General features: G+C 39.8%; 1 long non-coding RNA gene across 1 annotated transcript; it reads right to left on the bottom strand.

Moving 5' to 3' along the window:
- Nucleotides 1-10,876: 10,876 nt before the first annotated feature.
- LOC137133609 (uncharacterized) lies at nucleotides 10,877-17,765 on the bottom strand. Its single transcript, XR_010915263.1, has 3 exons — nucleotides 12,156-17,765; nucleotides 11,995-12,051; nucleotides 10,877-11,900 (listed from the first exon to the last, which is right to left on the bottom strand). It is a non-coding gene; the product is annotated as an uncharacterized lncRNA (long non-coding RNA).
- Between the last annotated feature and the right edge of the window lie 4,153 nt (nucleotides 17,766-21,918).

Genomic DNA, 21,918 nt, shown 5'->3' on the forward strand with positions numbered 1-21,918 from the left:
ATCGATTTTCCCCACTCAGCGACACACCCGCTGAGAAACCAACTCTGGTAATTGGCAGCTCCATAGTCAGAAACGTGAAGTTAGAGACTCCAGCGGCCGTAGTCAAATGTCTTCCTGGGGCCAGAGCGGGCGACGTTGAATCATATTTGAAACTCCTGGCTAAGGATAAACGTAAATACAGTAATATTATTATTCACGTGGGAGTTAATGACGCCCGATTACGCAAATCGGAGGTCACTAAAATGAACGTTGAATCGGTGTGTAACTTTGCCAAAACAATGTCGGACTCCGTAATTTTCTCTGGCCCCCTGCCAAATCTGACCAGTGACGACATGTGCACCCGCATATCGTCATTCAACCGCTGGCTGTCTAGGTGGTGTCCAGCAAACGATGTGGGTTACATAGACAATTGGAAACGTTTTTGGGGAAAACCTAGGCTGATTAGGAGAGATGGCATCCATCCTACTTTAGATGATGCAGCTTTCTTATCCAGAAATATGGCTGGTTTTATTAAACAACCAAAAGTATGACAATCCAGAGTTGAGCCTAGGATGCAGAGATCCAGTCCTACACGCCTCCCTGCAGTGTCCTTACAACCGTCATCCCCCCAAAACTCCAACATACCTATAGAGACTGTGTCTGTTCCCCGACCTAAATTACATAAAGTAACTATGACAACAAGAGGAGTTAATCACAATAACCTAATAAAAGTTAAGACTACTCCTCTTACAGAACAAAACCCCAAAACTATTAAATGTGGATTATTAAATATCAGATCTCTCTCTTCTAAATCTCTGTTAGTAAATGACTTAATAAGTGATCATCAATTCGATTTATTTTGTCTCACTGAAACTTGGTTGCAGCAGGAAGAATATGTCAGTTTAAATGAGTCAACTCCCCCAAGTCATATTAATTATCATGTTCCTAGAAGCACAGGCCGAGGTGGAGGAGTTGCAGCAATCTTCCATTGTAGCTTATCAATAAACCCTAGACCTAAACATAGTTATAACTCATTTGAGAGCCTTACTCTTAGCCTTTCACACCCAAACTGGAAAACTCAAAAACCACTATTATTTGTTATCGTGTACCGTCCTCCAGTCCCTTATTCAGAGTTTTTGATTGAATTTTCTGATTTTCTATCTGATTTAGTGCTTAGTACAGATAAAGTCATTATAGTGGGTGACTTTAACATTCATGTAGATGCTGACAGTAACTGCCTGAGCACTGCGTTTAATTCATTATTAGATTCAATTGGTTTTTCCCAAAATGTAAATAAACCCACTCACTGTCTTAGTCACACGTTAGACCTTGTCCTTACGTATGGAATTGAAGCGGATAATTTAACCATATTTCCTCACAACTCTCTTCTGTCTGACCATTTTTTAATAACATTTGAATTTACAATAACGGACTATATAGCAGTTAGGGAAAAATTCCACTATAGCAGATGCTTAAGTGAAAAAGCTGTCAACAAATTTAAAGAAATTATTTCTTCATCATTTGCTTCACCATATGTTAATACAATGGAAAGTAGTCTCCTTAATGTTACTCCTGCACAAGTAGATTATCTTGTTGACAATTCTGCAGCCTCACTACGTACAATACTCGATAGTGTTGCCCCTCTAAAAAAGAAGGCAGTAAACCAGCAGAGGCGATCTCCATGGTATAGTTCACAAACACGCAACTTAAAACAGGAAACACGAAAGTTAGAAAGGAAGTGGCGTTCCAGAAAGTTAGAAGAATCTCATTTAGCCTGGAAAAATAGTTTAAAAATGTACAAAAAAGCTCCGTGATGCCAGAACAGCATATTATTCATCATTAATAGAAGAAAACAAGAACAACCCCCGGTTTCTGTTCAGCACTGTAGCCAGGCTGACTAAGAGCCATAGTTCTGTTGAGACTACTATTCCCTTAACTTTGAGCAGCAATGACTTCATCGCCTTCTTTATGAATAAAATTGTAGCTATTAGAGAACGAATTCACCAGATCCTCCCCCCAAAAATTACAGATAGATCTTCATGTACAGCAGTGCTAGAGTCATGGATAAGGCCCCACTCCCTGTTAGACTGCTTTTTACCCATAGATCTCTCTGAGCTAACTTCAATTATTACCTCATCTAAACCAGCAACCTGTCGCAAAACAATTATGTGATCACCTTCATAGGAATAATTTATATGAAGACTTTCAGTCAGGATTTAGAGTTTATCATAGTACAGAAACAGCACTGGTAAAAGTCACCAACGATCTTCTCATGGCCTCAGATACTGGACTCATCTCTATACTTGTTCTGTTAGATCTTAGTGCTGCATTTGATACCATTGATCATAACATTTTATTACAGAGACTGGAACATGAAATTGGAATTACAGGAACTGCACTAGGTTGGTTTAAATCTTATCTCTCTGATAGATTTCAATTTGTTCATGTTAATGATGAATCCTCCATGCACACAAAGGTTAGCTATGGAGTTCCACAAGGCTCTGTGTTAGGACCAATACTTTTTACTTTATATATGTCTCCTTTAGGCAACATTATTAGAAAACACTCCATAAATTTCCACTGTTATGCTGATGATACCCAGCTATATTTATCTATGGAACCAGATGAAAATAATCAGTTAATAAAGCTTCAAGCATGCCTACAAGACATAAAGGCCTGGATGTCCCACAATTTTTTACTTTTAAACTCAGACAAAACTGAAGTCATAGTATTTGGGCCCAAAAATCTCAGAGATATGATGTCCAACCATATTGTTACACTAGATGGCATAAGTCTGGCCTCCAGTACTACTGCAAGGAACCTTGGAGTTATTTTTGATCAGGATCTGTCCTTTAACTCACATATAAAACAAATCTCTAGAACAGCCTTCTTCCACCTACGGAACATTGCCAAAATTAGGAGCATCCTGTCTCAAAGTGATGCAGAAAAACTGGTCCATGCATTTGTTACCTCTAGGTTGGACTACTGTAATTCCCTACTTTCAGGATGCCCCAGTAACTCCCTAAAGAGCCTGCAATTAATCCAAAATGCTGCAGCAAGAGTGCTGACTGGAACTAGCAAGAGAGATCATATATCACCTTCACTAGCTTCTCTCCATTGGCTTCCCATTAAATGTAGAATAGAATTTAAAACCCTGCTTCTTACATATAAAGCTCTGAATGGTCAGGCTCCATCATATTTAGAAGACCTCATAGCACCATATCATCCCAGTAGACCACTTCGCTCTCAGAATGCAGGCCTACTTGTGGTTCCCAAAAGTAGAATGGGAGGTAGAGCCTTTAGGTATCAAGCTCCTCTCTTGGGGAATCAGCTCCCAGTTCAGATTCGGGAAACAGACACCCTCTCTACTTTTAAGTCTAGGCTTAAAACCTTCCTTTTTAATAAAGCATATAGTTAGTTATAGTTATGCTGCCATAGGCTTAGACTGCTGGGGGACCCACCCCCCAATGCACTGAGCTCCTTTTCCTCCTCTTGACCATCTCTCCTCTCCTCTCATCCCCCAATTGTCACCACTGTATGTCATTAACTCTGTGTGTTCTCTCCCGTAGTTGTCTTTGTCCTCCTCTGTCCCCCTCTCTCTGTCCCTTTCTGCAGGTGTCCCCCGGCTTTGAAGCTGTGTGTCTTCCAGCGTGAAGCTACTGGTCCTACCAATCTGCCCGATGTTTTGTTGTTGCTTTTTGTTGCTCTGTTCTTTTCTCTCTCCCCTTTCCACTCACCCCAATCGGTCGAGGCAGATGGCCGTCCACCCTGAGCCTGGTTCTGCTGGAGGTTTCTTCCGGTAAAGGGAGTTTTTCCTCTCAACTGTTGCCTATGGCTTGCTCCAGGGGGAATTGTTGGGTTCTCTTTATATATCTTTATAATCTTGACTTTATTCTGTAAAGTGCCCTGAGATGACTTTGTTATGAATTGGCGCTATATAAATAAAGTTGAATTGAATTGAATTAAAGAAGTGGAAAAGCGCTTGTTGTTCCAGTGGACCCGAGCTTAGCGGGATGTGATACAAGAGTGTCTTAAAAAGGTGGAAGGAGAACTTTGAGGAGGAGCCGATGATTGCAGAAAAAGCAAGTGACAATGTCAGAGGAAGCAGACATAGTAAAGGCCTTTAAGGGAAGAAACCTCCAGCAGAACCAGTTTTAGGGTGCCCATCCATCTGCCTTTACCAGGTGGGGTGAGTGGGAAATAGAGAGAGGCAAGAAAAGAGTGACAAAAAGCAACAAAACATTGGGAAGGTTTTTAGGACCAGTAGCTGAACACTGGCTTTGGCCCTGGCTTTGGAGTTGTGTTTCCAAAGATGGTTAAAGAAGGCAAAGAACCACCAGATAGCTGTTAATAAAATGCTATGTTAAACTGTTGCACAAAACTGTATGGCTTAAAGTTCATATCTATACATATCAGGATATGTATAACAGGAAGTGCCCCTTACCTTTTTAACTGCTTTTCTTTTTAAGTAACCACAAGTCTGAAGTAATTTTGTCGTTTTCATGACCTACTGCCATCTGAGTGGCTTGTACTCTGAAATCTATTAAGTAAGAGTCTTGACAGTCAATACTGTACCCTGGAAGTACATGTATTTATTCCTTGCTGCAAGTAAAATCTTTACAGGAGACGCCAGTGAATCTGCAGTCTTTGAGTAAGATTTTCTTCCGACAATAGCTCAACAGCATGTGCTCCAGTCCACATGTGTAAGGTGGCCTCAATAGTGACAAGGCTCTGAAATGAGGAAAATTTCATTTGCTGCAGTCAGCACCCAGAAATATATAACGGATCCAAAATTCACCATTCAAGGAGTGTCAAATCTAGGCCCCCTTTCCACCATTTCCAATTTTGACAATGGCAATACATGCCCCATCTTTTTATTGTCCATAGGAGAACCTTACACTTACTAACTAACAAAATCTAAAAAAAATCTAAAATCTATTTAGTGATCTATTTATCAATAGTTAGGTTCGTAAATATTGAAATATTGGAAGGATTCATTTTGAGTGTTTCAGGGTAAATTCAGTGTGGTTGTGTACAAAGTCAGGAAAGCTTCCATTCAAGAAATTTGACCAAGGTGTGGCATTATCCACTCAGGAATTACAGCAATTTTCATATATACCCCCATTTGTGGTGGCTCGTAAATAATGGAACAAACAAACATAACTGCAAAGATAAGGCATGCCTATAATACTTGGATAAAACTCTTTTGGGGTCAATGACTGCCTAAATGACTGGGTGACTGTGGCGCAGGAAGGTAGAGTGTTCGTCCACCATCATACTGTACATGTATCATCCTGCTACGTTTATCAGCAGTTAGGTTATCAATAAACACCAGTGACTGGATTCCCATGGCAGCCATACATGGAAATGGCATAACAGTGTCTCCACTATGTATATGTATGATGCTAAGCTTCTCCATACTTTCTTCTTCTCATCATTCTGCTACAAATTAATCTTGGTTTCATGAATGAAAGAGGGTTATTCCAGAACTGGACAGGATTTGTTCTTTTTTTTCTTTTTTTTTTTCTGGCAAAATCTAATCTGGCCTTTGTGTTTCTAAGTTTTACCAGTGTTTTGCACCTTGTAAAGCCTTTGTAATTTTTTCACAACAGTCTCTTCACTTTAGACTTTGACAATAACACATTCCTTCCCAAGAGTCTTCTCTGCTTGTCTAGATATTGTCCAATGTCTCTTCTTCATAGATTGAATTCTGTGGGCATTCTCTTTAGATGTCTTCAATGGTTCAGATTTTTGTATTGGCCAGTCTTAATGTTTTTACCAACTCTCTGGTGGGTTGATGTGTGTTTACTATCTTTCGCACTTGCATAGACAATTCTTTTGACCTTATGCTAAGAATTCCAGTGAAGATCTAATAAATGGGAATGAGATACTCAGTATCTATAGCCTCTTTATCTGCATGTTTAGTCATTTAGTAATAGGGGAACAGGCCACACCCCTGCTTGTCAGCCATTTTCCCCAATATTTATGTAATTCAATAGCGTTTATATACTTTTTTTATCAGTAACTCAGAGATATTACTGTCTTACTGCTGCAATGCTACTATTGAACTTAGGAGCATGTACTTAGTATTTCATCTGGAGTAAAAAAAATAATTTGCAGCTGCCTGCAGGGTGCAACAACATGTAATGTAATATCAGACATTAATGTAAGGTGATATGTCTTATATGTGGCACATCTGGACATTTAACATTCAAAAACATTGTCAGCAAAGCAGAAAATACGTCTGTGTAAAGTTATTTACACAGTAACTAAATAATGAAGCATCACTTCAATTAGGAGAAAATCCAACAGATTATCTGACAGTAACAACTTTAAGAACTGCACATTTTCGCTGTTTGAATTTGTGAATTAACTCACTGAAGAACATGAACAAATGAATTTCTTTGTTCATAGAGCAGATCACATTTCAGTCACTGCACAGTCTCTGTTTACAGCATGTTGGTCTCACGGGAGCCAGGCTGCAGTATCTGAAGAGAGAAAATGAGTCTGATAGCTTTTCTAAACCAGGGGTAGAACAAGGCGTAGATCACAGGGTTCAGACAGGGGTTAATGCACACAAGAAACATGCCAATGGACAAAGGTAAAGTATTAGCATTGCTAATTTGTGAAAGACAGAAACAATAAGATGGGCAAAAACACATTAAGAACACAAGTATAACAACACCCAGAGTCCTGGCTGCTTTCAGCTCAGATTTCTTAGTCATTACAGTCCCTGAATGCTGGAGTGTGGCGGCTGCAACATGAGAGCGCATGGCACGAGCCTGAGACACAGCCGTCACAAACACTCTCAGATACAGAATTATCATTGCAGTGATTGGAAAGATAAATGACAACACAACATCTACATATCCTTCAATAAAGCCAATGCCCATTACACATTGTCCATAGCAGGAACTGAACCTACCAGGTTTTTCCAGATTAAACCGATAAAATAACCCATTGTACACAACAGAAAAAATCCAACACACACAAACCCACTTTTTAACTCTTGTCACAGTGACTCTGCTGGAATAATGCAGAGGGTGACAAATAGCCACATAACGGTCAACTGATATTAAAACCATTTCTCCTGCTGAGGCAGAGAGAGAGATTGAATATACATAGCCATGTAGAGAACACATGATGTCACCAAGTAACCAACAGGCTGTGTGTCGGTGAGCTTCTAACATTGAATCAAGCCCAATAATGAAATCTGACACAGCCAGAGAGAGGAGGAGGAGGTTGGTGGGTGTGTGCAGCTGCCTGCAGGGAGACAAAGACATGTAATGTAATATCAGACATTAATGTAAAGTGATATGTTTTACATGTGGCACATCTGGACATTTAACATTCAAAAACATTATCAGCAAAGCAGAAAATACATCTGCTGTCAAGATGTGAAGTTATTTACACACTAACTCTAAGTAAGATTTTCTTGTAAATCAGACTGTTCACACTTGTAAAATGAATCAATTGTAAGTTTTGCTGAGTTTATCTCTGCCTGAAGTGGGAGACTGAGATGATGACGAGCAGGTTGAGAATCACAGTGCACACAGAGATGAAGTACAGCAAATATATGAGGACAACTTCAGACTCTAAAAGTTTTGGTTTCCTGCAGGAGGCATTGAGGAGTTGTGGAAAGCAGAGCTCTGCTCTGTTCTGGTCCTCCATCCTCAGAGAGAGGAGGAGGAGAAACTGCAGCCCTGACAGCTTCTGACTAAAACTCTGTCAGACAACTAATTTATCTGTATCTGTAACCTTCATCCCTTCCCTTCTCTCTGTCTCCTGTTGCATCACATCCTCATGTTCTCTCTTATCATTCTATGTTGCCCCCTGTTGACTTACAGTTCTGTTATAATTGAAGATTGCTTTCTACTTCCTTTGTTTTAGTTACTTTTTTTATTTTTGTGATGGCAAAAGTTAAACCACAGACAAATACAGTTCGGTTTAGCAATGTATTACAATAGGCAGGGTACAGATTCACCTTTTCTCTACAGAGAAATGTATGTGAGAGGAGCCAGACATTCTGGAGAATGTTGAGTTGAAGCTATCTTTCTCTCATCCAAGCCGAGAGGTAATATGGACAGGCTCATCAAGATAAGTTCCAGAGATGCCCAAGTAGGTGAGTGTGGACAGGAGCATATGATGGTTCAGTGTCAAAGGCTGCAGATACATCGAGTAGGATTTAGATAGAAAATTGACCTGCAGCCATGTCTATCAAGGATATCATTTCATGTAGACTAACCACTCTCGAAGTGGGCCAGATCATGACAACTTTCCCCGTTATCCCATGGTGGATGCATCAACAGTTTGGTGAAATCAGGGCATTCTAACAAAATCTGGTCAACCAAAGCATGCTTCTGTGCTTTGAATGCTTGCTCACACTCTGGTGTACAGTCAAGAGTAAGCAGATGTGGTGACACTTGATGTCTGGAAAACACCTTTTCATACTTCACAATCAAGTTAGTTAACTTCTTATTCCAGACAGGAGAAACCTCACACTTGTCCACTGATAACTTCTGGAGCCCTAACTCACTGAGTCTAGCTCTGTCACATCCTGCACCACAACTCACAAAGCTCTATGCTGACAAACTGCAATGATTGCTAGCACTGACACTACCCACATTATGTTTGTTTGTTTCCTCTGTGCCATCAACAAAATCCACCTAAATCAGTCCTCAGGGAGACATCAGCTGATAGCTGATGCAGATAGTTTAGTTTCTGGTGGGAGCCGACCTTTTAAGATGTTTATTCAAGGGCTCCAAGGTCACTGCTTTCTTCAACCTTAATATTCCCACCTTGTCAAGAATCTCATTCCCTTTCCACTTTACTTCCCCCAGAGTAGCCAAAAACCGCATGAACTCACTGGCTTCTTGCTGCTGCGTTGATACGGTTTTGCTCAATATTCGCAAATAGGTGTCATTAGACTTGAATTTCCTGATGATTGGCTTAAGCAAATTAGTGCCCACAACCAACTCGTCCACCTGCCCATCGTGATCTAGACCGAGACCAAAATGAATCAAACAATCTGATCTTCATTTCACAGATGTCTAATAGTTCAGTCTGTTTCCTATCACACCCCATGAGAACAATATCTGTAGGAGGTTACCAGATCACAACAACTCCCGCCTTCCACAGCCATAGTACTAAATTGGCACATAAAGAAGTGGCCATGGATTTGCTATCTAAAATCTGCTGAAACTTGATCTTCCCCCCCAACAACAGTGTAGTGAAAAACAAACCATCACTATTCCCTGGTTATGTGTTCTGAAAAGTCACTGTTTTGTCTGGTGTAGCAGAGTCACCAACAACACTGTTTTAATATCATCTTCAATGAAGGAAGAACCGCATAGCTCCACAGTATCCTCCACCAAATCACCAAATAGGAATTACCTAGTTTCCCTGATCATGAACATCTCGAGTGTGACTGTGTGGAAGGTCACAGATTGCATGGTGTGTTACTTTCACCAAGTGAGTAGTTTTTAAAACACAATTTATCCTATCTGCAATGTGCATTAATTCTGTGGTCGAGACTGTCGCAAACTTTGCAACCACGTGTTTGTCTGTGTATCTTGTTTAGGAGTTGACTACGAATCATCTGAGCATTACAAGACAAAGTTTACTGCAGTAAACTCAACAGTCTGTCCATTGAGGTTTTATCATCAGTAGAGTGAGGGTGGTCTGGTGTGGTTATCACGTCATGCATGTTACGTTCACCTAGCACAGCTATCATAAACCACTAACACAACTAATTTTCCTTACATGATCAAGCTGTAGTTGGTTTTTACACTAATACTTGGCTACCACAAAACGTTTGCTCCTTCCTGTGGCTTTCAAGGTGTTCCTGCACCTTCCTAGAAGACCATTCTCACTGTGATTTTGTTTTGAAAATTGGAGCTAATTCTCTGTCTGATAACTGCCTGTTGACTTAAATCAGTGGCAGGCTTTCTTTTCTGCTGGCCTGGCACTGTTCAGCCATCTCAGCAGCTTTGTTAAGTCTGATATTGTAATCTAAGGGGCTCTCTCCAGCAAAGGGCTGCACTGCAAAGAAATCAGCTAGAGGTAAATCTGGCTGCACAGCCACACTAAAATGGCACGTAAGCACAGTAAAAACAATATTAACATCAGTGACATCAGACTTTGATGATATCCCAAGCTTTGGCGATAAACCTGTTAATAGATTCTTCAATAGTTGGCAACTTGAAAGCTTGCCTAAAAACGTCCCTATGCATTAGCTCCTCCCACTCTGAAATCTTATCTGTGCTATCACCCCTGAAATAGGGGGGGAGCATTAACTTCTAGGTTCAGTTTAGAAGCATCAATGATAGTAGTGCCACATTGTTTAGAATGGGGCACATGCTGAGCTTGGTCCGGGATTCCAACAGATGGTTGGCCAACATTTTGCCAAATGCTAGTTCTAATGGATTCTCCAATTTCAGCTCCCATCAGTCTGGCTAATTAAGTTATCTGAGTGGGAGATGTTTTTTTAATCTAAATAATTGATGTATTGCGGCGATAAACCAACAGGAGACATTAGTGGAGAGAAAGGTAGAGGCCTAACAACATCCTTTAACCTTACACCTCCCTTCTCCTTAGGACATTGCTCAGTGTGTGATAAAGACTCTCCCCTGGTGTGGATCCCAAAAGCATCGTGCACTTCTGCACTGTCCAACAATTAAGTTTGCATTACTCATATTCCCCACTCTGTGTACTTCAGAAGTCGACATATTACCTGACCACAGCAAAAATATAGTGGAAAAAAAACATTACTCAATAGTACGTATGCGCAATGGTACACATAAGTAACTTAATTTTATAACTGTTAAACATAACTTTACATTTCTTATTTAACAAAATACATTAAAATTAAATAGAGCAGAGGAAACGTGTGCCTTGAAGGAGGTGTCCATATAAAAGAGGAAGTACTGCTAAACACGGTTGATACAGGCGGCTTCAAAATAAACAGAGTGATGACAATTTAGGCAATTACAACATATCGATCAAAGAAAAGGAGACTGGACTGCAATAAGGCATATGGTGGTGATGACAAAATACACACGATGTCTTCTAATAAGGAAAAACCCATGCAGGACAAAGACAATGAAGGATTTGAAGAGGGGCAGGAGTCACAGCTGGCAGGGGCACTGCAGACAAACACAGTGGAGAATATATTTATATACAGCAATATAATAATTATAATTTTCAGCTAGTAGTGGACACTCAGGTCCTTATGCTAAGGACTATAAAAACATAGATAGATACTTTATTGTCATTGAAATTTAGATACACCCTCAGGAAAAAAATTGATATGAAATAGATATAAAAAGTATTATATATATTAATCACACATTTCAAGCATGCCCTTCATCTAAAAACCACACACTCAGTGTCAACATATGCATTTAGTGAAAACAAAACATGGACGTTTTCTATATGTGCTGGTAAAAGAGTCTGTAACCTGAAAAAAAGTTATATTCTTGAAAAAACTTACTGTCACAATTGCACTGCATTAAATCCGGTGCCATATGGTTGTCCATGTTCAAGGTTTTACAGTTTTCAGTTGGCTCATTTATAGCATGCAAATTATTTACAGTATTACCACATGCTTCATCATTACCACTGTCCTCACAAGTATCAAAGCCAGCAGCAGCATGACTCTGAACAGTCACATCAACTTCAACATTATAGGTTTACACTGGGTTCCTACACATACAGTTTTAGTGTTTGTCTGAACATACTGTTCAATACACATTTCATTTATAAGTCTCTGCAGACACAGATTTTGAAGATGTGTTTGAAGACATTCTTTCCTGAGTCACTGAGCCCCAGGAAAGTGAATGCCGGGTCTCTGTATAGATTATGGAAATTGATTTCCATTTCCATTTCCTTTGCTTCCATCAAAGTGCACCCTCCATCTGGCTCTATAATAGGGTACAACACACATTGATTTTATAAATTAATTTAGATCAGTTTTCTGTATTGAAATTTGGCATTGCGAAAACTATGTGCAAATACCTTCATTGAGTCTGCTGCATTTTGTGGCCTGTTGGTTTACTGTCAATTTTGTTTAAACTGTGAAAAAGATCTGCATTAGTACCTGCATTTTTACATATGGTTCATTAACACAGCTGTGATGACCTGTTAAAGAAAGTCATTTTAAATTAAAATGCACTCACTGTCTTTGCACAAGTTTATGCACCAAAACTGAACAGAATCCACACAATTTTGTGTCGTGTGCACTTGGTGCAGTACATCTGGCTATATCCTCTTCAGCTAAAGGCAGAAAATGCAAAGAAAAATCAAAACAATATACTATACAGGTCTAAATAAATGTATTGGTTTTCAACACTAATTCAACACTCACCTGCCATTTATTTCCAAACTGAACAGATCTCCTTTAGAGTCATTAAATATTGTTTGTAAAGTTAAACTTGGAAAAAAGTTAAGTTAACCTAAAACGGTTTAAATACAACACGAAACTGAAAGATAAGGGGTTATTAGTATTTGTTATTTTATTGTGTAGTCAGCATGGTATGCTAATTAGTGAAGGGCATGTGGAGTGATTTGTAGGGAGTGCACATGATGCTGTATTTCTTTAAATCCTCTGTTAAACCAGTCACTCTAGTGTGGGATTAAAGGGCCCATAGTGTTGGAGGCTATAATGTATTGTTTAACTGCTTTGTAATGTTATCAACCTGTTTTGACCACTTCTATCCTGTTACTATTGTGATTTGATCCTGCTGTCAGGGCTCAGAACATGTTTCTTAGCCCATTTTATCGAAGAAAGCATCAATAAACAAGGCAAAAGTGGAAGAGACGGAGTTATTCCTGCATCTCCTGTGGTTGGCTTGTGCCTTTTTCAAGATTTGAAGCAGTTGTTAAAGCAGAAACCCCAGAAAACTTGACATTATGCACAGCTGGTGACTGAAGAATAATAAAGATAAAACTCAAATTATGCATTTAAAAAAGGGAAAATGTAACAGCAGTCGTGGCAAAAACTGTAAGTCAAGTTAGGAGGCAAAAAGGCAACTTACAAGGGAATGTTAACAGTGAATTTAATTAGCAAAATAGAGAAACATGCAGAGCAGAACAGAACTACACTCATGAGTGGGCCAATCTGATTGACCCAGATGTGTAGGTTGTTCAGCCTTTTATACATACAACTCAACAGCTGGGTTCACACAAAGAACAAAGGGATGAGTCAATGCAAATCAACCTTCATACAATGTGGTCAGGAGTCTTAATTAACAAGTTCATGTTACTTTGTCCTTTTGTCTTCATTGTCTTTTAAGTCCTTGAGATTGATGATTTGTGCTGGTTCCCGTGGGCTCCCTTCTGGGAAGCAAATGTTCAGGTGTAGGTAGTTTTATAGTTGATATCTACCTAACACACTTCTTTGTGTGGCCAGAGACATGATGTCTTGCTGGGGAGCAAACGGTGAGGAAGCACTGGTGTAAGCAGGTTTGATAGTGGGTCTGTGAGAAGTGTGAAAACAGTGAAACAGTGTTACCTAGATTTTGAAATTTCCCTCACACATCCCCCCTTTTATCATTTTATGATAATTACATGATCGGGATTTATTAAGGCTGAGCAACAGTAGGGACAGTTCATCAGAAATGTTAAGTCACAAAGATTTTTCAAAACATTCCATCATTATGTTCCTAGATTGTGGCCAAATCAATTTAACTCAATGCTATCAGTTTCATTATATGGAGGTTCCCAGTTGGGGATGTGAAAGGACTCAACGGGAGCACTGTCTCTAAGTAAAGGCATACTTTGTATAGTCATTTGTTGTGAGATGGAATGGTCTATTGCACGCATTATTAGTCCACGTGCACACAGAATAAGGCAACATCCTCACAGGGTTAGGGAAGTAATTTCTATAACAACACCTGCAAAAAGTGACAGGATGAAAGCCTTCCAATTTCCAAATATGACGTCAAACCAGCCCCAGGGGCTGGTGTCATCATGGCCAGATTTCTCCATCGTTGGGCACCAGATGTCGCCTTTGTCACCTTCCTGTATTCACCCTTCTTGACGTTTGTAGGAGCTTGAAGTGCGGGCTGAGCCCAATCGGTACTTCTCCCCCCTCACCGGGGTGAACAAATCAGGGGACAAATTTGACAGTCTGTACGTTACTGGTCGTTTTCCACGGCGGTTGTTTCCTTGTCTAGTCGGTGTTCTTCTTGGTGTAATTCCTTTTCTGATTCAGGTGTGGGGATCTTCAGGTGTAGGTAGTTTTATAGTTGATATCGACCTAACATACTTCTTTGTGTGGCCAGAGACATGATGTCTTGCTGGGGAGCAAACGGTGTGGAGGCAGTGGTGTAAGCAGGTTTGATAGTGGGTCTGTGAGAAGTGTGAAAACAGTGAAACAGTGTTACCTAAATTTTGAAATTTCCCTCACAACAGCGACTTTGCTTTTCATATTGGATCAGTTATTATTATTATTATTATTATTATTATTATTATTATTATTATTATTATTATTGTCATACTCATTCATTTGTAAGTACTTACAAATTTTACCTTTCATGATCATCTCACTGTAGGATTCTGAAATTATGCTGCAGGGATCGGGGGCTGCTCTGGTTAAATTGAATGTTACAAAGTGCAAAACAGGATTACTTTTTCCTAGAGCCATAAAATGGCTCACAAATTATGGTATCATAGGATAGGAGCCATGTGAATAAGGCAAAAGGTTGTCATGTTCGCAATATGGAATAGGTTTATTAAGATGCCAGATAACAGAGCTACTAAAAATATTTTATCTATGGATTATAACTATGCATGTGCAAAATGTTTCAAAGTGGTTTGCATTATGGATTTAGAAATAACTTTCCCTGTAGGTTATTTGACTTTTTTATTCAAACATTATCAAGAAAAATGGCCACAGATACTGACCTAAACTGAGAACATACTGTGTAATTTAGCAAATATTTTATCTCGAGCAGTATGCCACTCCAACAGACGTCTGGTAACACTGATACATTGGTAATGTAATTATTGATAGTGGCCTATGTTTGGGTTTTAACACACCTTTTACGTGCCACAACATATCTCCTCGAGTTCACATCTAGATGTTCTCCAAAGCGACATCTTCTTTTGTTGCTCATTAGTGCAGAAGTGCAAGAGAAAAGGCTTCACTTCCAACACTGCCTGCAGGCTGTGTTTATAGGAGTTCTTGCATTTTGGTGTTAGATTGTAATAACTTCAGACGGTTTTTAAGACAACAATCCCAATATTTGTAAGATTCAACTTGCCAAAGTGGCTGTGTGTTACACGCCACTGCTGAAATCCACTCGCATTTGGCAGGTTTTAATGTTCAAAGCTCAGTTTTTGTGAAATCCTTACCATCAGCATATGGAAGCATTGTATTTTTGAGATATATGTTATATATGATAGCATAAAGTGTACTTCTATGTCTTGGAATTTATTTTTTCTCTATTCCTCTGGAGGTTATGAAACCAGTGTCAATCTCTGCATCATTAGGTGTATGACACAAAATAATAGCATTAATTAACTCATTCAATAATTTGTAATTATCAAAACAATGGGGTACACTTAACAAAACATTTAAGCAGTTTTTAACCGTGTTATGTGCTGACAATAGGTTAGCATTTAATGCGCAGGCGCGCGCCGAGCCACAGCCTCTTGCAGTTGCTCTCCTTTTCTTTTAATTTATTCTTCCTTTTTCATATTTATAGTGTAGTATAACTGTATAATAAAGAATCCAGTTTGTTGTGGAAAGCTTATCTTCATTGACTATGCTGTTGGAGGAGTTTTTATCGTTGTTTTCATCATCGCTGAACTTTTTCTGCTTCCAGCTGTGACCAGCGCGCAACAGCTGTAAGGAGCTGGAGCCGCTCATTTGTTTAAAGCCGGGAAAAGCTGATCGGGCTGCAATAGACCGGCCGCATGAATTAAAACTTTGTTTGGACTTTAAACATCCCAGATGAAATAAGGAGGAAGACAGCAAGAGGTTGCAGAGCTGCTGAAAAAGCAGAGGGGTGGAAAATAAAAAAGGGAGAGAAGATTCAAGTCGCATCTCCCATCTCTGATTAGGAGCAATGTGAGGTCTCTGGAGAACAAGGTGGACAAGTTGACTGAGCTGGTGAGGAAGGAAAATCTCTCTCTCGAGAGTAGACTAATGTGTTTCACAGAAACATGGCTGCAGGACAGTATGTCCGACTCATGCATCAGTACGGCTTCAGCACAGTGCGGGAGGATTGGAGGAAAGAGGAAAGAGGAAAGGAGGGGGCCTGGCCATGTACATCAACAACAGGTGGTGTCATACTGGTCATGTTACTGTGAAAGAAAGAATCTGTTGCCTGGACATTGAACTGTTGGTGGTGGGCCTCTGTCCTTACTATATGCTCAGAGAGTTCTCACATTCCATATTGATCTTTGTCTATATTCCTCCCTCTGCCTCCTCAGACGGTGCGTGTGACGTCACACTCTGTCACAGCCAGACTCCAGACCCAACATCCTGACACCGTCTTTATGATCTCAAGTGACTTTAATCATGCAACTATCAATCATCTCCAAGTCCCTCCCCACCTTTACACAGTATGTGGATTGTCCCACCAGGGGGGGAAGACACTGGACCTTATGTTCTCAAATGTTAAAGAGCCCTACAGCTCTTCTGCCCTTCCACCCCTGGGCAGGTCTGACCACAAGCCAATCCACCTCCTACCTGTGTACAAGCCCCTGGTTCAAATGCAGCCCCCCACCACCAACAGTGAAAAGGGGGGCACAATTGCCCTGCAGGGATAATTTGAGGCCACAGATTGTTAAAACACTCTGTGAGACACACGGTGAGGACATTGATAGACTGAAGGGCTGCAGTAACAGACTAGATCAACTTCTGTTTTTACATCTGTATACCATCTACATTCAAATAATTCTTAATCAGTAGAAGGCAGCATTAAGGTCAGGTGACAGGGAAGCAGTGAGGGACGTCCAGAAACGGCTGTTGTTAAAGATCAAAGAGAGGCAGGAGGCTTAGCGGAGGAAGCTTGAACAGAGACTTTCAACAGAAGGACACCAGAGCAGTTTGGCATGAAAAGCATCACTAGATATAAGACCAGCAGCCAAAGGACAGAGGAGAGTGTGGATAGAGCTAATGACTTTAACACCTTTTTCAGTAGATTTGGTGTGCCTCATATCCACCCCCAAGGAGCTTCATCACAGGTGCCAACATCTCGTCCCTGCACAAGTCGGTCAGCATGCCTGTCTCTGCAGCTATGACCATCTCAGCAGAGCAGGTGAGCAGAGAGCTATGCAGGCTTCACCCCACAAAGGCTTCAGGTCTTGATGGAGTCAACCCCAGGCTACTGAAAGCCTGTGCCCCACAGCTATGTGGCGTCCTTCAGCACATCTTCAACCTGAGCCTGCAGCTGGACAGCCAAATTAAATCACATGCTCGCTAACACCCCCATGGTTGCTTGGATTTTCGACTACTCACTGACTGACCCCAGTATGTCTGTCTCCAGAACTGCTTGTCTGACACTATGACCGGCAGCACAGGTGCTCCCCAAGGGACAGTCAGATTTTCCTTTCTCTTCATCCTGTATACCTCTGACTCAGAGTCCTGCCACCTTCAGAAGTTTTCTGATAACTCTGTGGTTGTTTTATGTATTCTTTCTTTCCTACTTTTCACATGGAGAGCAGCTGTACCGAGGCAACACAGTTTACCTATGGGATCAATAAAGTTGTTTGAATCTTGCATCTTAATGATACATCAGCATTTATTCATTCACAATATTTTTTTAATAATTACATATTTTTATTTTTAAGCCACCAAGTGGTGTTTATGTTGCAGCTCATGAGTGAATTATGCAAATCCTTATATTCTGATTTAATGACCTCCAAGGACAGTGTGTACAGTCTTGAGGGCCTGAACAGACTCCGGTTTGTTATTTTTGCGTTCCAAACCAAGAGTGTTGAATCCACCGGCTTCAAATCATGCCAACTCACGTTTTGTAGCCTCACTAGGAATAATACTAACTTTTATTGAAGTGGCCACCAAATGAGCAAACCAGAAGATATATAGGTTTTTGAACATACCATTTTCATTGACACAAGCCACACAACCTACTCGTATTAAATAAAAAAAACAAATAGAAAAGAAATCCTATCTATTCTTGCACTTGCATCTCATGAAATGGAAACACTTCGGATAACACTATAGGCTTTGATGTTTTCTCCTTGACTTAGATTTGTGCTGCCTTATTGCTCATCCAACCAAAAACCTACAATAAACAACAAAATATAACAAATAAAAATAACAAAATAGCTACTATAGCAAAAATAACAGAACACTTTGCACAATGTAGCAACAATCTAAAACATAGCAAACGAAGGAAAAAACTAGTCTCACAACACACACTCTGACAGAGAGAGAGTGAGAGAGAGAAGGGGAGGGATGAAGGTTTTGACCAAAACTGATAAATCAATTGTCTGACAGAGTTTTATCCAGAAACTGTCAGGGCTGCAGCTTCTCCTCCTCCTCCCTCTGAGGATGGAGGATCAGAGCAGAGCAGAGCTCTGCTTTCCACAACTCCTCAATGCCTCCTGCAGGAAACCAGAGATCAGTCAGTCTGATTTTGTCCTCATGAAATTGCTGTTCTTCATCTCTGTATTCACTGTGATTCTCAACCTGCTCGTCATCATCTCAGTCTCCCACTTCAGGCAGAGATAAACTCATCAAAACTTACAATTGATTCTTTTTATAAGTGTGAACAGTCTGATTTACAAGAAAATGTTACTTAGAGTTAGTGTGTACATAACTTCACATCTTGACACCAGACGTATTTTCTGCTTTGCTGACAATTTTGTTGAATGTTAAATGTCCAGATATGCCACATGTAAGACATATCACTTTACATTAATGTCTGATATCACATTACATGTCTTTGTCTCCCTGCAGGCAGCTGCACACACCCACCAACCTCCTCCTCCTCTCGCTGGCTGTGTCAGATTTCATCATTGGGCTTGATTCAACATTAGAAGCTCACCGACACACAGGCTGTTGGTTACTTGGTGACATCATGTGTTCTCTACATGGCTATGTATATTCAATCTCTCTCTCTGCCTCAGCAGGAGAAATGGTTTTAATATCAGTTGACCGCTATGTGGCTATTTGTGACCCTCTGCATTATTCCACCAGAGTCACTGTGACAGGAGTTAAAAAGTGGGTTTGTGTGTGTTGGATTTTTTCTGTTGTGTACAATGGGTTATTTTATCGGTTTAATCTTGAAAAACCTGGTAGGTTCACTTCCTGCTATGGACAATGTGTATTGGGCATTGGCTTTATTGAAGGATATGTAGATGTTGTGTTGTCATTTATCGTTCCAATCACTGTGATCATAATTCTGTATCTGAGAGTGTTTGTGACGGCTGTGTCTCAGGCTCGTGCCATGCGCTCTCATGTTGCAGCCGCCACACTCCAGCATTCAGGGACTGTAATGACTAAGAAATCTGAGCTGAAAGCAGCCAGGACTCTGGGTGTTGTTATACTTGTGTTCTTAATGTGTTTTTGCCCATCTTATTGTTTCTGTCTTTCACAAATTAGCAATGCTAATACTTTACCTTTGTCCATTGGCATGTTTCTTGTGTGCATTAACCCCTGTCTGAACCCTGTGATCTACGCCTTGTTCTACCCCTGGTTTAGAAAAGCTATCAGACTCATTTTCTCTCTTCAGATACTGCAGCCTGGCTCCCGTGAGACCAACATGCTGTAAACAGAGACTGTGCAGTGACTGAAATGTGATCTGCTCTATGGACAAAGAAATTCATTTGTTCATGTTCTTCAGTGAGTGAATTCCCAAATCCAAACAGTGAAAATGTGCAGCTCTTAAAGTTGTTACTGTCAGATAATCTGTTGGATTTTCTCCTGATTGAAGTGATGCTTCATTATTTGCAGTGACGGTGCTTATTATCAGTAACCAGTCATACACAGTCCCTGCTGCAGATATCTAACCTGTGTATTTCCAGTCTGAGTCTCTCCTGTTTCTCATTCAGCTTCTGGTTACAAACAGTTTTTTCCTCTGTGTTTGTTTTCACAGTAACTTCTGTTACACAGAACTAAATAAGAACTAAACTTTAAAAATTACAACTATGATGAATGTGCTACATTGTTTATTCTGTCTCTCTTCCTAAAATCCAACAGACTCTTACATGTGAACTATATTGAAGAAATAAAATGAAGTGACAAGCAGATGGTAACGGACTGGGTGGTTTAATGTTGGTCAATAATACTCCCAACAGAAAGAGGAATTCAAAAGAGAGTTGGCAGGACATGAAAAGGAGCAGGAGAATGAATTGTGACCACTATTACTACTAATGATGATTATAAGAATAATTTGTTTGATAACATGCAGTTTGTTCCTGTGGCCTCATCCATGTACAGATTCAAGAACAGAACTACTTTAAAAGCTAAACAGTGGTTTGTATGTGTGTACAATCTGTTTCTTCATTTAGTTTGTATAATCTGGAAAACAAGCACAAAGCTAAATTTCATGTTTTCCATGTGCATATGTTCCGATATCTGTTCTGTATGGACAATTGAAAAAGACTAGTGCAGATAAAAGATAATCACTGATAAAAAACACATTAAAACATGAAAACCACCTGCCTAAAAGAACAACCCTGTCTCCTAATATTTTCGTTTCTATGCAGCTAAATTGCAGTTTGGACGGAATGTAATAAGTAAATAATTTTGTTCCAATGCAACATCTTTTTTGAATAAATCAGCTAAACCAGGTTTTGTTAGAGAAAAATGAAGCTGTTACTAATTGCTTTAACACAAATTCACAACTTGTCTCTAACAGGCTAATGCAGCCCTCAGTCTTTATCCAACTGCTGCTGTGAGCACTTAAACGCAACCATAAGAAAGTCTCAAAATGCCATAGTTAGAAAAACTGGATGGTGTAATGTGATCATGTCAGGATCACTACTTAACTTCCCCCTTCACTTTTATTTTGCAGCCACTTCCTGTTCCTGTTCTTGTCACATTTTCCTGCTTAACCAATCACCGGTAATTCATTTCACCTTCTTCTGTGCTTATATATCTCCTCAGTTCCCTCACCAAGCTGCCAAGTTGTCTGCATTCACAGCGCAACTTTCCAGCCTCTGTTGAAATTATTATTATTATTATTATTATTATTATTATTATTATTATTATTATTATTATTATTATTATTATTATCATCATCATCATCATCATCATCATCATCATCATCATCATCATCATCATCATGAACATCAACATCATCATCATCATCATCATCATCATTACGGTTCGGACCAAGCTACGTTTTTTTGACCTGACTGAATGCTGCTCTGGTTTTTCGAGTAACCTTTCCTATTGACTCTCTGTTGCCGACCGTATATATGACTAAGGACTATGAGTGTTGTTTTAAAAAAAGCGCTATATAAGCGACTATTTACCATTTACCATTTAGAATTCTGACTAATAATGAGTTTGCAAGGATGCAGTTTTTTCCTGTGGCGTCCAGGTGTCAGTGTAACCATTGTTTTAAAATGCCTCAGACCAGAGAACAGAACAGGAAGGTTTTGGTGCAGGTTTGGAAAGTGTCAGAGTTGGCAGATTTTCAGAAGCTCAATACTTTGGTCATCAACTACAAGTAGAAGTTATTCCTTAAATATTTAATCAAGTTGAAGTATCAGTACTGTTATAGGAATTAGTACAGGCCAGATTCGTTCCACATGTGCCTCAGAAATACATTTTCTGCAGAAACATGTTCAGGACCTAAATATAACTTAAGCAGAGCATTATTTCAAAAACCAGAATTCAACCAGCATATCATGTGATTACAGAAGAATCACTGGCTTCAGGGACATCACAAATTTGGGGATTGAGTAAACCACTGCTGTTACATCTGTGATGGCTATGGACAAGTCTCATGTCTGTCT

The sequence above is a fragment of the Channa argus genome, chromosome 9 (genome assembly GCF_033026475.1).
Source record: "Channa argus isolate prfri chromosome 9, Channa argus male v1.0, whole genome shotgun sequence".
Taxonomy (NCBI): domain Eukaryota; kingdom Metazoa; phylum Chordata; class Actinopteri; order Anabantiformes; family Channidae; genus Channa; species Channa argus.